Here is a 14,349-nt window from a genome sequence, read left to right as displayed (position 1 = left end):
CACATGCCATAATGCAGACCCCCCATAGTACAGGACACCAAGACAAAGTATAATGCAGACCCCCACATAGCATAATGAAGACCACCACTTAGTATAATACAGACCCCACTATAGCATAATGAAGACCACCACTTAGTATAATACAGACCTCACTATAGCATAATACAGACCCCACATAGTATAATGCAAACCCCATATAGCATAATGCAGAACCACATAATATAATAAAGACATCACATAGTATAATGCAGAACCTATATAGTATAATGCAGAACCTATATAGTATAATGCAGAACCTATATAGTATAATGCAGACCCCCCACATAATATAACATAGACCCCATACTGTATAAGGCAGACCCCCACATAGTATAATGCAGATGCCATATAGCATAATGCAGACACAACATAATATAATATAGACCACATAGTATGATGCAGACCCCCACATAGCATAATGCAAAACCCCATTATAGCACAATGTAGACCTCATATCACACAATGTAGAACCCTCATAGTATAATGCAGAACCTCAGAACATAATGCAGACCTCTAAAGTTTAATGCAGATCCCCATATAAAATGATGCAAACCCTACAAAGCATAATGCAGAAGCCCATATAGCATGATGCAGACCCCACATAGCATAATGCAGACCCCACATAGCATAATGCAGACCACACATCATAATGAAGACCCCACATAGCATAATGCAGACCCACACATAGTATAATGCAGGCCTCCATATACCATAATGTAGATCCCATAAGGAGAAATGAAGACCACACATAGGATAATACAGACCCCATATAGCATAATGAAGACCTAACATAGCATAATACAGACTCATACATAGTATAATGCAGACCCCCAGATAGTATAACACATTGTATAATGCTGATCCCATATTGTATAATGCAGACTCCCATATAGCATAGTGAAGACCCCCAAAAAGCATAATGCAGACGTCATAGTATAATCTAGACCCCACATAGTTCAGACCCCATACAGCATAATGCAGACCCCACATAGCATGAAGACCCCACATAGCATGATGAAGACCCCACATAGCATGATGAAGACCCCACATAGCATGATGAAGACCCCACATAGAATGATGAAGACCCCACATAGCATGATGAAGACCCCACATAATATACTTTAGACCCAAAATAGCATAATAAAGACCACCACATAGCATAATGCACACCACATTTAGTATAACACATAGTATATGCTAAGTGCTATCCCCATATTGTATAATGCAGACCACCACATAGTATAACGCAGACCCCATATAGCATAAAGCAGACCCAATATAATGAAAACCCCATGTAGCATAAAGACCACCACAAAGTATAATGCATACCTCCACATAGTATAATGCAGACTCCATATAGTATAATATATATAGTATATGCTAACCCCATATTGTATAATGCAGACCCCCGCATAGTACAAAGCAGACCCCCACGTAGTATAATGCAGACCCCATATAGCATAAAGCAGACCCAATATAATGAAAACCCCACATAGCATAAAGACCACCACAAAGTATAATGCAGACCTCCACATAGTATAATGCAGACCCCATACAGTATAATACATATAGTATAATGCTGACCTTATTGCATAATGCAGACCCCCACATAGAATAATGCAGACGCCACAATATAATAAAGACACCACACAGCATAATGCAGACCTCCACATAGCATAAAGCAGACCACCACATAGTATAATACATAAAGTACATGCTAACCCCATATTGTATAATGCAGACCCCCCATAGCATAATCTAGACCCCATAGTGTAATTTAGACCTCCACATAGTATTAGTGCAGTCCCATACAGCATAATGCAGACCACACATAGCATGATGAAGGCCCCCAAAGTATAATGCACACCCCACATAGCATAATGAAGAACCACTACATAGCATAATGCAGACCCTATATCTAATATATAAAGGTCAAAGTGTGTATGTATGTATATATGTATGTATGTAAGTATATGTCCGGGATAGGCATCCGCATCGTCGCAGCTACAGCCACAAAATTTGGCACAGTCAAACGTCTGGACCCTGAGAGCGTCCTAAGCTATGTTGTGACTCGAAATTTTAACCCCGCGCGTTCCAATTCACCAAACAATTTTGCCCCTATCTACATAATGGGGAAACAGTGTGTGCGTATCAAGCCCCGCCCCTCATTATGTCACAATGGTTGCCATGGCGACGCTGATGTCATCAAGCCCCGCCGCTCATTATGATGTCATAATGGTTGACTATGGGATGGAGGATGTGTGATGGGTATATGGGCACTGGACTGTGGGATGGAGGATATGTATGACGGGTATATGGGCACGGGCTTATGGGATGGTGGATATGTATGATGGGTATATGGGCACGGGGCTATGGGATGGAGGATGTATGATGGGTACATGGGCACTCGACTATGGGATGGAGGATATATATGATGGGTATATGGGCACGGGACTATGAGATGGAGGATATGTATGACGGGTATATGGGCACGGTACTATGGGATGGAGGATGTGTGATGGGTATATGGGCACGGGCCTATGGGATCGTGGATATGTATGATGGGTATATGGGCACGGGCCTATGGGATGGAGGATGTGTGATGGGTATATGGGCACGGGCCTATGGGATGGAGGATGTGTGATGGGTATATGGGCACGGGCCTATGGGATGGAGGATGTGTGATGGGTATATGTGCACGGGACTATGGGATGGAGGATAATTATAATTTGTTATAACTAACCATAGTTAGTTACTATGCCCGGGCAGCGCCGGGCTCTTCAGCTAGTCTAATATATAAAGCTCAAAGTATGTATGTATGTATGTCCGGGATAGGCATCAGCACCGTTGCAGATACAGCCACAAAATTTGGCACAGTCACACATCTGGACCCTGAGAGCGTCCTAAGCTATGTTGTGAGGCGAAATTTTAACCCTGCGTGTTCAAATTCACCAAACAATATTGCCCCTATCTACATACTGGGGAAAAAGTGTGTGTGTGTCAAGCCCCGCCCCTCATTATGATGTCACAATAGTTGCCATGGCGACGCTGACGTCATCATAGGTTGCAAGCCCCGCCGCTCATTATGATGTTATAATGGTTGACTATGGGATGGAGGATGTGTGTGATGGGTATATGGGCACGGGACTATGGGATGGAGGATGTGTGATGGGTATATGGGCACGGGACTATGGGATGGAGGATGTGTGACGGGTATATGGGCACAGGACTATGGGATGGAGGATATGTATGATGGGTATATGGGCATGGGACTATGGGATGGAGGATATGTATGATGGGTATGGGACTATGGGATGGAGGATGTGTGATGGGTATATGGACACTCGACTATGGGATGGAGGATAATTATAATTTGTTATAACTAACCACAGTTAGTTACTATGCCTGGGCAGCGCTCTTAATTAAATACCAATACAGAGCCATAGTAAAAGCCTCAAAGTCATCCCAGATAAAGATGCGACATAATTAACAAAGTGTGATATAAATAAATGTATATTCAGGGAGAGGCACAGGGTACAGTAGTGTAGGGCACACAGCAGCATATGGGCACGGTACAGTAGTATAGGGGGCACAGCAGCACAGGGTACAGTGGTGTAGGGGGCACAGCAGCACAGGGTACAGTAGTGTAGGGGGTACAGCAGAACATTGGCAGAGGGTACAGTAGTATAGAGGGAACAGTAGCACATGGGCACAGGGTAAAGTAGTGTAAGGGGCTCTTAATTAAATACCAATACAGAGCCATAGTAAAAGCCTCAAAGTCATCCCAGATAAAGATGCGACATAATTAACAAAGTGTGATATAAATAAATGTATATTCAGGGAGAGGCTTACCAAATGGATGTAGGGCAGTATACTGGTGACCCAAACGGGCAGGATGATGAACCCCGATGCTTGTTTTGCTGGCCTTAACTAAGCTTTCTCTTGAGAAGAGAAAGCGGCGTTAAGGCCAGCGAAACGAGCGTCGGGGTTCCTCATCCTGCCCTACATCCATTTGGTAAGCCTCTCCCTGAATATAAATTTATATTACACTTTGTTAATTATGTCACAGTGTTTATCTGGGATGACTTTCTTTTAGGCTTTTACTATGGCTCTATATTTGCATTTAATGAATATTTGATCCTTTGGCTAACAATGAGTGATCAACATCTATCTGTATGGTCTTGAAGTCTATGTGATTGTATTGTTCTATTTTACTTACACCTTCTTGATATCTAATAAAATTTATACTGATTTTTACCTATTGATCACCTGGTACTCCATTTCCTCCTTAGTTTCCAGACCTCACATATATTATAATGCAGACCCCACACAAATTTAGCAAAAAATCCAGAAAACATATGGGACTCGCAATTCAAATGAAGTATGTGGTTCTGCATTATGCTCTATGGGATTCTGCATTATACTATATGTGGGGTCTAATATATCCCACAATCTGATGATAGTAATCAACAGACAAGAAAAAGATACAGAATTTTAAAATTTAATTATTTATTGCTAGTCTATTAAAAACACAATGAAAATGTAAAAACACAGTAATGTCTCGACGAGAGCCGCCACTAAAAACATGAAACTTCATGGTAATAAACAGGTATACAAGATATGGATAGCAATTAGTGTATCACATAAAAGAAACAATCTGGCACAAAAAGCATCCCCTAATGCTATATTCGCATATACAAAAATAATGTGAAGATCTAATATATAAAGCTCAAAGTGTGTATGTGTGTGTGTGTGTGCGTGTGTGTGTGTGTGTGTGTGTGTGTGTGTTTCCAGGATAGGCATCCGCACCGTCGCAGCTACAGCCACAAAATTTGGCACAGTCACACGTCTGGACCCCGAGAGCGTCCTAAGCTATGTTGTGAGGCGAAATTTTAACCCCGCGCATTCCAATTCACAAAACAATTTTGCCCCCGTCTACATACTGGGGAAAAAGTATGCGCGCGTCAAGCCCCGCCCCTCATTATGATGTCATAATGCCCCTATTTGCATACTGGGGAAGCAGTGTGTGCATATCAAGCCCCGCCCCTCATTATGATGTCACAATGGTTGCCATGGCGACGCTGATGTCATCATAGGTTGCAAGCCCTGCCGCCCGCTCATTATGATGTCATAATGGTTGACTATGAGATGGAGGATGTGTGATGGGTATATGGGCACTGGACTATGGGATGGAGGATATGTATGACGGGTATATGGGCTCGGGACTATGGTATGGCGGATGTGTATGACGGGTATAAGGGCACTGGACTATGGGATGGAGGATATGTATGACGGGTATATGGGCACGGGACTATGGGATGGAGGATATGTATGACGGGTATATGGGCTCGGGACTATGGTATGGCGGATGTGTATGATGGGTATAAGGGCACTGGACTATGGGATGGAGGATATGTATGATGGGTATATGGGCACGGGACTATGGGATGGAGGATATGTATGACGGGTATATGGGCACGGGACTATGGTATGGAGGATATGCATGATGGGTATATGGGCACGGGACTATGGTATGGAGGATATGTATGACGGGTATATGGGCACGGGACTATGGGATGGAGGATATGTATGATGGGTATATGGGCACGGGACTGTGGGATGGAGGATATGTATGACGAGTATATGGGCACGGGACTATGGGATGGAGGATATGTATGACGAGTATATGGGCACGGGACTATGGGATGGAGGCTATGTATGACGGGTATATGGGCACGGTACTATGGGATGGAGGATGTGTGATGGGTATATGGGCACTCGACTAAGGGATGGAGGATGTCTGATGGGTATATGGGCACTTGACTATGGGATGGAGGATATGTATGATGGGTATATGGGCACGGGCCTATGGGATCGTGGATGTGTGACGGGTATATGGGCACGGGACTATGGGATGTAGGATTATTATAATTTGTTATAACTAACCACTAGAGTTGAGCGAAACGGGTCGAAAAAATTCAAAAGTCGCCGACTTTTGGCAAAGTCGGGTTTCATGAAACGAAACCCGACCCTAGGATGAGGTCGGCGACTTACACGCCAAAGTCGCGTTTCAAAAGTTTGTTTTGCGCTCTTTTTCAGCCAATCAGGATCCACGGACACTGTGGGCAACGTGATGACCTAGGCACGGGTCACCACCATCTTTCAGAAGGGCATGCAAGTGATTGGCTTGCTTTGGTGGGCGTCACAGGGGGTATAAAAGGGCGTGCACGCCGACCGCCATCTTACTTCTGCCGATCTTAGTATAGGGAGAGGTTGCTGCTGATTCTGTAGGGAAAGCGTTAGGCAGGGAAGAAGACAAAAGAACTGCTTCTGCTGCTAGCGATTTGGCATGCACAACACACAAGTCACTGTGTGTGCAGTGCAAGGGGAGGCTATATTGTGGTGTATCAGTGGTGTTGGTTGTTGGGCTGCCTTCTAAGGCTTCCTGACACGCTGGCATTGCTGTTTACCCACTGCTCCGCAAACTGCTTTTTTAAAAGCAATCCAATCTCCCTTATCCTCTAGTCACTTTTGTCACAGCTGTGCCATCGAGCGTGTCACATAGCGCTCAGATATCAGTGGGCCTCACACAATCCACAAGTGTCCAGTGTCCAAAAGTGTACGCAGAGATTCAAAATCTCCATTATCCTCTCGTCACTTTGGTCACAGGCAGCTGTGCCATCGAGCGTGTCACATAACGCTCAGATATCAGTGGGCCTCACACAATCTACAAGTGTCCAAAAGTGTACGCAGAGATTCAAAATCTCCATTATCCTCTCGTCACTTTGGTCACAGGCAGCTGTGCCATCGAGCGTGTCACATAGCGCTCAGATATCAGTGGGCCTCACACAATCTACAAGTGTCCAGTGTCCAAAACTGTACGCAGAGATTCAAAATCTCCATTATCCTCTCGTCACTTTGGTCACAGGCAGCTGTGCCATCGAGCGTGTCACATAGCGCTCAGATATCAGTGGGCCTCACACAATTCACAAGTGTCCAGTGTCCAAAAGTGTACGCAGAGATTCAAAATCTCCATTATCCTCTCGTCACTTTGGTCACAGGCAGCTGTGCCATCGAGCGTGTCACATAGCGCTCAGATATCAGTGGGCCTCACACAATCTACAAGTGTCCAGTGTCCAAAAGTGTACGCAGAGATTCAAAATCTCCATTATCCTCTCGTCACTTTGGTCACAGGCAGCTGTGCCATCGAGCGTGTCACATAGCGCTCAGATATCAGTGGGCCTCACACAATCTACAAGTGTCCAGTGTCCAAAACTGTACGCAGAGATTCAAAATCTCCATTATCCTCTCGTCACTTTGGTCACAGGCAGCTGTGCCATTGAGCGTGTCACATAGCGCTCAGATATCAGTGGGCCTCACACAATCTACAAGTGTCCAGTGTCCAAAAGTGTACGCAGAGATTCAAAATCTCCATTATCCTCTCGTCACTTTGGTCACAGGCAGCTGTGCCATCGAGCGTGTCACATAGCGCTCAGATATCAGTGGGCCTCACACAATCTACAAGTGTCCAGTGTCCAAAAGTGTACGCAGAGATTCAAAATCTCCATTATCCTCTCGTCACTTTGGTCACAGGCAGCTGTGCCATCGAGCGTGTCACATAGCGCTCAGATATCAGTGGGCCTCACACAATCTACAAGTGTCCAGTGTCCAAAAGTGTACGCAGAGATTCAAAATCTCCATTATCCTCTCGTCACTTTGGTCACAGGCAGCTGTGCCATCGAGCGTGTCACATAGCGCTCAGATATCAGTGGGCCTCACACAATCCAAAAGTGTCCAGTGTCCAAAAGTGTACGCAGAGAATCAAAATCTCCATTATCCTCTCGTCACTTTGGTCACAGGCAGCTGTGCCATCGAGCGTGTCACATAGCGCTCAGATATCAGTGGGCCTCACACAATCCACAAGTGTCCAGTGTCCAAAAGTGTACGCAGAGATTCAAAATCTCCATTATCCTCTCGTCACTTTGGTCACAGGCAGCTGTGCCATCGAGCGTGTCACATAGCGCTCAGATATCAGTGGGCCTCACACAATCTACAAGTGTCCAGTGTCCAAAAGTGTACGCAGAGATTCAAAATCTCCATTATCCTCTCGTCACTTTGGTCACAGGCAGCTGTGCCATCGAGCGTGTCACATAGTGCTCAGATATCAGTGGGCCTCACACAATCTACAAGTGTCCAGTGTCCAAAAGTGTTCGCAGAGAATCAAAATCTCCATTATCCTCTCGTCACTTTGGTCACAGGCAGCTGTGCCATCGAGCGTGTCACATAGCGCTCAGATATCAGTGGGCCTCACACAATCCACAAGTGTCCAGTGTCCAAAAGTGTACGCAGAGATTCAAAATCTCCATTATCCTCTCGTCACTTTGGTCACAGGCAGCTGTGCCATCGAGCGTGTCACATAGCGCTCAGATATCAGTGGGCCTCACACAATCCACAAGTGTCCAGTGTCCAAAAGTGTACACAGAGATTCAAAATCTCCATTATCCTCTCGTCACTTTGGTCACAGGCAGCTGTGCCATCGAGCGTGTCACATAGCGCTCAGATATCAGTGGGCCTCACACAATCTACAAGTGTCCAGTGCCCAAAAGTGTACGCAGAGATTCAAAATCTCCATTATCCTCTCGTCACTTTGGTCACAGGCAGCTGTGCCATCGAGCGTGTCACATAGCGCTCAGATATCAGTGGGCCTCACACAATCTACAAGTGTCCAGTGTCCAAAAGTGTACGCAGAGATTCAAAATCTCCATTATCCTCTCGTCACTTTGGTCACAGGCAGCTGTGCCATCGAGCGTGTCACATAGCGCTCAGATATCAGTGGGCCTCACACAATCTACAAGTGTCCAGTGTCCAAAAGTGTACGCAGAGATTCAAAATCTCCATTATCCTCTCGTCACTTTGGTCACAGGCAGCTGTGCCATCGAGCGTGTCACATAGCGCTCAGATATCAGTGGGCCTCACACAATCCACAAGTGTCCAGTGTCCAAAAGTGTACGCAGAGATTCAAAATCTCCATTATCCTCTCGTCACTTTGGTCACAGGCAGCTGTGCCATCGAGCGTGTCACATAGCGCTCAGATATCAGTGGGCCTCACACAATCTACAAGTGTCCAGTGTCCAAAAGTGTACGCAGAGATTCAAAATCTCCATTATCCTCTCGTCACTTTGGTCACAGGCAGCTGTGCCATCGAGCGTGTCACATAGCGCTCAGATATCAGTGGGCCTCACACAATCTACAAGTGTCCAGTGTCCAAAAGTGTACACAGAGATTCAAAATCTCCATTATCCTCTCGTCACTTTGGTCACAGGCAGCTGTGCCATCGTCATCGAGCGTGTCACATAGCGCTCAGATATCAGTGGGCCTCACACAATCCACAAGTGTCCAGTGTCCAAAAGTGTACGCAGAGATTCAAAATCTCCATTATCCTCTCGTCACTTTGGTCACAGGCAGCTGTGCCATCGAGCGTGTCACATAGCGCTCAGATATCAGTGGGCCTCACACAATCTACAAGTGTCCAGTGTCCAAAAGTGTACGCAGAGATTCAAAATCTCCATTATCCTCTCGTCACTTTGGTCACAGGCAGGTGTGCCATCGAGCGTGTCACATAGCGCTCAGATATCAGTGGGCCTCACACAATCTACAAGTGTCCAGTGTCTAAAAGTGTACGCAGAGATTCAAAATCTCCATTATCCTCTCGTCACTTTGGTCACAGGCAGCTGTGCCATCGAGCGTGTCACATAGCGCTCAGATATCAGTGGGCCTCACACAATCCAAAAGTGTCCACTGTCCACAAGTGTGTGCAGAAATTCTAAATCTCCCCTGTCCTATAGACACCTTGTACCTTGTTTTACATTACTATATAGTTTGTTGGATTTTGTCTACATTTCTACCAAAAATGAGGAAGGCTGGTGGAAGAGGCCGTGGAATTGGGCGGGGGTTGGCAGCTGGTAATGATGGTGTTGGTGGTGGATCTGATGGTAGTGGCAAGAGCAAAATAGGACCGAATGCAGGAGGTGCTGACCCTGCGTCATCGTCTGGCTACGTAAGGCCTCGAACGCTTAGTTTTCTAGGAGTTGGCAAACCGCTTTTAAAGGCAGAGCATCAGGAAAAAGTTTTGTCTTACATTGCTGACTCAGCCTCCAGCTCTATCGCCTCCTCTTCTTCAGTTGTAAAAAGTAAAAGCACTGAGTCGTCATTGGAGGCTCATGTTCATGAACCACACCTTTCCTTGTGTCCTTCACCCCAACCAAGATTGAAGGATGACGCAGGCCATACTACTGATTACTCCATGGAGCTGTTTTCACATACCATGCCTGGATTATCAAGTCAAATGGTGTATTACCCAGGCCAAGATGAATCTGACATGGAGTGCACTGATGCACAGCCGCTGATGGATGATTCTGCTGGTACATTCACTCAGAGCACTACATTGTCCTCGCAGTGTACAGACCCAGATTTTGACCCTGATGAGACTCAGGTTCCCCTTCCCGCACACTATACCACCATACACGGTGACACAGAGAAAGGTGCACATGACATAGAAGAGGAGGTGATGGATGACCCAGTTGTTGACCCAGATTGGCATCCATTGGGGGAAGAGGGTGCTGCTTCCAATAGCTCAGATGAGGAGCATCCACAGCAGACATCGACATCGCAACAGCTGTTATCTGGCAGGCCCGGAGCACTCCAAAGACAGGTTCCAAACATCAAAAGAGTTGCTGGACAGCTTGTCCAGAGGGTCAAAAGATCACAGCGTGCTAGGCCGCAAAATGTCTGCCAAAGTAGGAAGAGTGCAGTGTGGCACTTTTTTGTACAAAATCCTCATGATCAGGCCAAGGTTATCTGTAAGAGGTGCGCAAAGACCTTTAGCCGAGGGAAAAATCTGAAAAATTTGAATACCAGTTGCATGCTTAGACATTTAACCAGCATGCACTTGCAAGCGTGGACACAACACCAAACCTCAAGTGCCACATGTGCAACTGATCACAACGAAGGTAGTCAGCAACGCTACATTGTTTCCCCCACTGTAAGCCCACCGGTTAGCACAGCAGCAAATGTTGAGGTGTCGTTGCAAGGCCACAGCAGTCAGGGAATCCCACTGTTATATCAACGAAAGACTGATTCTAGGCCATCAGAAAGAACACCAACTCCATCACCATCATCAACCCTCTCTCAGTCTGCCCTGTCCACCGCTACTTCCACCATATGCAGCTCTCAAGTCCAGCTCACCCTCCCAGACACTATGAGTAGGTCAAGAAAGTACTCAGTCTCTCATCCGCGTACACTGGGTTTGAACGCCCACATTGCCAAACTAATCTCGTTTGAGATGATGCCCTTTCGGTTGGTGGAAAGCACAGCTTTCCGCGAACTCATGGCCTATGCAGTACCACGCTATGACCTACCCAGTCGACACTTCTTCTCTCGCAAAGCCATCCCAGCCCTCCACCATCATGTGAAAGACCGCATTGTCCATGCACTCAAGCAGTCAGTGAGCGGAAAGGTGCACCTCACAACTGATGCATGGTCCAGTCGGCATGGCCAGGGCCGTTACGTGTCCATCACTGCGCACTGGGTTAATGTGGTGGATGCAGGGTCCACAGGGGACAGCGGTGGTGGGACAGTGCTGCCTAGCCCACGGTATAGGAAACAGTTGGCTGTAGGCGTTCGACCCTCCTCCTCCTCCTCCAGAAGCGAAAGCTCGTCCACAGAGCGCAGTCGTACGAGCACTCCATCTGCAGCTGCCACTGTTGCACACGATGTGTCCCCCTATCGAGCAGCTAGTGGAAAGCGTCAGCAGGCTGTGTTGCAGATGATGTGTTTGGGCGACAGACACACCGCCGAGGTGCTGGCCGAGTACTTGAAGCGACAAACTGAGTCATGGCTGGGCAGTGTACATCTTGAGGCAGGCAAGGTAGTTAGTGATAACGGGCGTAATTTTGTGGCAGCCATAGCCCTTTCAAAACTCAGCCACATACCTTGCTTGGCTCACACATTGAACCTGGTGGTGCAGTGCTTCCTCAAAAATTATCCGGAGTTAACAGCCCTGCTCCAGAAGGTGCAAAGACTGTGCGCGCACATCCGCCGGTCGCCTGTACACTCCGTTCGTATGCAGAAGCTGCAGCGATTGCTCCACCTTCCCAACCACCGCCTCATTATCGACATTGCAACAAGGTGGAACTCCACACTGCACATGGTGGAGCGGCTGTGCGAGCAGAGGCAGGCCATAATGCATTTGTGGGAGGATACACGGCCAGGCACTTTGAGAGCAGACATGGAGTTGACAGGCGTGCAGTGGTCGAAGCTGAAAGACCTTTGTAAAGTCCTTCAGTGTTTTGAGGAATGCACACGGCTGGTAAGCGCAGACGACGCCATCCTAAGCATGAGCATCCCACTTATGCGTCTGCTCATGCAAACTTTGACGCACCTTAAGGAGCAGGCGTCTGCAGCCAATGTTGATGAGGAAGAAGAGGAGGAGGGAATCCTTGATGACATTCAGCCATTGTCTGCTCAGGGACCTCTCCTGGACGAAGTGGAGGAAGAAGAGGAGGAGGAGGAGGAGGATGATGGGGATGATTACTTAGGGGAGGAGGATGCATCTCATGGGGCAAGTGAAAATGTTGGCGTGGCAAGGTCTGGTACAGGGTTTGTGCGTGACTGGAGGGATGTGGATTTGCCAGAAAGTGCTCCTCCACCCAGCACTCGCAGTGCATCATTGACACCGGGAACATTGGCCCACATGTCAGATTATGCCTTGCGGATCCTAAAAAGGGACCCCCGCATTGCCAAAATGATGAACGATGACGACTACTGGTTGGCCAGCATCCTGGATCCACGCTATAAAGGCAAATTACAAAACATCATGCCACAGGAGAACCTTGACCTAATATTGGCTAATAAACAAGCAACTCTGGTAAATCGGTTGCTTGAGGCATTCCCAGCACACAGCAGCGGTGATAGTTCTCACACGAGCCGTACGGGCCGGGGGCAGCTTGGCAGAGGTGTTCGTGGTGCACACAGCAGAAGTGGCGTTGGAGACAGGGGTTTCATGACAATGTTGTGGACTGATTTTTCAAATACCGCTCACACAACTGGTAATACTGCATCGATGGAAAGTGACAGGAGACAGCAGTTGTCAACTATGGTTACAAACTACTTTTCCTCCCATATCGATGTTCTCCCACACAGGTCATTCCCCTTTGACTATTGGGCCGCTAAACTGGACACCTGGCCTGAATTGGCCCAATATGCCTTACAGGAGCTCGCTTGCCCAGCTGCAAGTGTGCTATCGGAAAGCGTCTTCAGTGCAGCTGGATCAATCCTTACAGAAAAAAGGACCCGTCTGTCAACCCAAAATGTGGATGATCTAACCTTCATTAAAATGAACCACGCATGGGTTTCCAAGGATTTTGTCCCACCTTCCCCTGATGACACATAGGGTGACAGAAAAATGGCTTGCTTTGGTCCACCTCTTCCTGGTACTTCACCTATTTCGCCTTTTGCATCAGCTGAATGTCCAACATCAACATATGCCACTTTCTAAAACTCCCTAACTGTGCTGCCTCCCCCCCCATGGCCGGGGTCACCACCTACCGCACGACACCGTGCGAGTGCCGTTGCCCTGGACAGGTGGGTAGGCCGACTCTTGGGCGCGGGCACTGGCACAGGGTCCCTCATAGTGCAATCAAGTGTCTCTGACGGCGGTGGTGCACACCCGCCGTCAGACACACCGCTGTACTATGAGGGGCCCAGTGCCAGTACCGACGCCCACGAGTGGGCCCCCATTGCTTGGGCAGGGCCCCCGCATTTGCAATCTTTACCTCTCCCTGCTCCTCCGCTGTGTAATCTGGGCCGTCAAATCCATACTGTGCCTGACACAGTCTGAGCCTGCCTCCTGAGACATATATTTTGAATGTGTACGCTATCCATACATGTTATCCGGGGATACGGTACCCTTTCTAACCTTTGTGCAATGACGTGCAATCCATACTGGGCCTAACACCGTCTGAGCCTGCCTCATGCTGTATAGACATATATTTTGAATGTGTACGCTATCCATACATGTTATCCGGGGATACGGTACCGTTTCTAACCTTTGTGCAATGACGTGCAATCCATACTGGGCCTAACACCGTCTGAGCCTGCCTCATGCTGTATAGACATATATTTTGAATGTGTACGCTATCCATACATGTTATCCAGGGATACGGTACCCTTTCTAACCTTTGTGCAATGACGTGCAATCCATACTGGGCCTAACACCGTCTGAGCCTGCCTCATGCTGTATAGACATATATT

This window comes from Dendrobates tinctorius, unplaced genomic scaffold (genome assembly GCF_039654945.1).
Source record: "Dendrobates tinctorius isolate UK_male_01 unplaced genomic scaffold, ASM3965494v1 ptg000015l, whole genome shotgun sequence".
NCBI classification, from domain to species: domain Eukaryota; kingdom Metazoa; phylum Chordata; class Amphibia; order Anura; family Dendrobatidae; genus Dendrobates; species Dendrobates tinctorius.
This window is presented reverse-complemented; position numbering follows the sequence as displayed.